This window comes from Carlito syrichta, unplaced genomic scaffold (assembly GCF_000164805.1).
Source record: "Carlito syrichta isolate Samal-C Ts95f unplaced genomic scaffold, Tarsius_syrichta-2.0.1 Scaffold313471, whole genome shotgun sequence".
NCBI lineage: Eukaryota > Metazoa > Chordata > Mammalia > Primates > Tarsiidae > Carlito > Carlito syrichta.
Window position 1 is genome coordinate 104,575 of NW_007257567.1, and position 3,606 is coordinate 108,180.

Here is a 3,606-nt window from a genome sequence, read left to right on the forward strand (position 1 = left end):
ACAAAAAGATCAATTGAATCGTAAAATAAATTGCATATATTGTTTTAAAGAAACATTTTAATTTATCAAACATTTTAGTACAAACTTATTTGTAAGCATGTACGAGCTTGACAATGCTTTTATCTCCCACTACCATTGAAATTTACGAAAAATATCAATAAATTAACTAAATAACATTGTTAACTAAATCTAGTTTCTCTACTGGCCAGTCAGCTTTCATTAAAAGAGATTTATGGGGAATTTTTAGTTCAATTCCTCAATATACTTGATAATTATGATCAGATTCTCAGTGGTGGTACGAAAATCAGTCAAATGTGTGCTATGAGTTAAGACAGTAGTATGTCAAATAGTAGTCACAATATAAGTTAGACTAAGAATATTATAAACTAAGTCAGAATTGGAATAAAATTTTGTGTGCTTCTCTACCACTGCACTCCAGTCTGGGTGACAGAGTGAGACTCCAACTCAAAAAAATAAAAATTAAAAAAAAATAAATAAATTAAAAAAAAATCTCTTTGGACCAATATCTTCACTTCAAACTCTCCCCGAAATTCTCATTTTAGTATCATATTCAGGAATAACTTTTGCTATTTTAGATAAAGGTCATATGTTGTGCCCACATGACTATGATTTCTGTGAAACTTTATCTTCCATTTTTCCAGAGACGGTTCTCAATCACACTGAAGAACCAATGGGAATATTTTGTCATAGAAAAAACTTATTATTAAATGGCCACTGGAAAAAAAATTTATTTTTCTTTCAGTACTATAAAGACGCTAAAATAAGAAAACACTCTAAAAATATTTTAACTCATTTATCATATTTTTGCTCTCTTAGTTACTGAGAAAACATTAAATTATTCAACTTTCTATAAGGATGTTTTTCTTATTTTATTGTTCACAATTTTGCTTTACATAAAACTATTTTCATGTTTGCTGATCATTTTTTTGGTAATATTTTATTTTTAAAATTTTTTTTACTGGTGTTAGGGCTCAGAAGTCAGTGACCTGAAGAAGCCTCACAGTATCTTTCCCCTCACCTTTCCATCTCTCAATTCTCCATCTCTTCCAAAGCACAGGATAAAGTTGTTCTTTGAAACTCCTTTACTTTCCTAAAGTTCAGATCCTCCAAAGAGGAAAAAAATTCTTTCCCTGAATTTTCATTAACTAAACTTATATCACAGAAAGAAAGACTGAAATTTGTCAACATTTCTGGACAGATTGCTACAATTCTTCATCTGCTCTGTGGACCCTCCAGACTTTGTCCTAGACTACTGTAGATTATTCAGGTCCATAGAATGTCTCTGAAAATCATTTACTAACCCTTTAAAAGTATCCACAATTCCCCATTTCCCTTTTCCCTAAGAGAATGTGTATATAACCATCTGTATCCCACTATGTAGAGGAATAATTACTCTGATTTCCCCCATGCATATTAACAAATTTGTGTGCCATTTCTCCTGTTAATCTGCTTTCTGCCAATTGATTTTCAGTAAGCCTTCAGAAGGTGAAGGGGAATTTTTCTCATTGCCCCTGCACTGGAATCTAATATTTTTCATCTTGTTTGCACTAAAGGTAAATTTCTTGAGCTAGTTGAACTATTTCTAGAGAAACATAACCATATTCATCTAAAACAATTTGGGTGTTAATTTTCACTCAAAGTGTAAGATAAGTATTCGGGGTCTATAAAGATTGAAGAAAATAAATAAACAAAAGCAGAAGAAATAAATCTTACATGCAGAAAAAAATTTCCAATAGTTTTATATGGAAACACCGCCCTCAAGGAAGGAATATGTATTTCCCATTCCTTAAGTTTGGATTGTGTATAATGACTTCCTTTCAAAGAGCATGGTTTAGAAGGGTATGGCTAGGGGCTGAGGTTGGGGACCAAGTCTACAGTGAAGAAATCTGGAAAACTACCTCAGCGAGGTACTCAAGTTCAACAAAAACAGTGTATCGTTGAGAGTCATGCTGAGACTATGTACCTTGATATGTTGTGATTAAATGGCCCTTTACTACTATGGTCTTTGTCTCAAAATAACATAGCACCAGACTAAACAGAAGGATAATATCAAATCAAATAAAGGCTTTAAGGATCATATCAAAATGAGCAAAATAAAATTAATAAAAATAAAGGCCCTCTTGTATCTGCGATCTACTGTTATGCATCACACTATTATAAACTTAAATTTGCACAAGAATGACAATGTTTCTCATGAAGTCCATCGCATTGGCTGATTGACCTTTATCAACTAAAGGGCTGGTTGTAATAGAACATATAAGATGGCCTCAACAACACATGTGACCAATGAAACTGGCTGTTATTTAGGGTGCCATGTGATTTTTCATTCTCCATTAAGCTACCACCTACACTAGTATGCACTGATCTCAGAGAAGCGTTAATGGTAGAAAGTGTGGAAGCTACAAGAGATTTGGATCCTAGACTCCAGAATTCACACAGTATGTTATATAACATTCAGTTTATCAAAGAAAATCACAAAGTCTGCCCTCCAAATAATGGGATCAGCAATGCTACATTGCAAAGTGGTATGCATATTAAGCTGGGAGGAATATGTTGCCATGAAACAATTTACCGTGTGTGTGTGTGTGTGTGTGTGTGTGTGTGTGTGTGTGTGTGTGTGTGTGTGTGTATAAAATCAGGTAAATTAATATAGTATATGAACAGGGGATTTCTGCTGTGACAGGATAGTCAGCCTCTCATAGTTCATCATTTTTACCATCCTCATCACCTCCATTGTCAATTCTAATATGAATTGAGATTTTCCTTTGGGCAGGTCATTCTTATAAGCATTTATAAATTAACTATTTTAATCATAACAAAAGCTCTGTGATAAAGTTCCCTGAATGTAAAATTCTACTATTTTTACAGATCAAATTATTTAATTCATGGAATATTTGTATTATATTATTCCTGGCATTATATCAAAACTATCTAATGTGAGGATGAAATGGAGAAGAGAAGCTATGGGATAGAGATGAAACATGATCTGCCACGAATTGTTAAAAGCTAAAAACTGAGAGATGGGTACGATGGGGGAGTATTTGCCTCTCTCTATTTTAGTAAGTTCTTGAATATTTTAAAAACAAGTGGGATTATGTTTAGCCCTTGTGCATGGCATCCCTGTATGCATTTAATGTTTTCACTGGAGATAAATGGAAAGTTAATTTAATGCTATAATTGGAACTTAAGTTATGCACATTGATTTATGACCATTTTTAATAGATACTTAACCTAATCTCCTCATAGTCATATAAAAATGAAAATCAACACTGCTTTGGCTATCTATGTCATTATCTCGTGGCATCTTTCGTATTCCTTCTAGTTGTGATGTAACTGCAAGGAAACTATCTTCCTAATCCATGTCCTGTGCATTTATCTGATAAGACTGCCAAAATAAAAGAGAATAATTTCTAATTTATGTTAAGTCACTCAAGTCATTTCATTCTTGAGGCCGTAGTGATTGGCTCAGAGATTGGTGTCTGACCTAATTTGAGACAATTGAGAGGGAAAAATTGTATATGAGTCATTAGGATCACTCTTATATGATATATATGAATACTGTTATAATTTAAACTCAGTCTACTG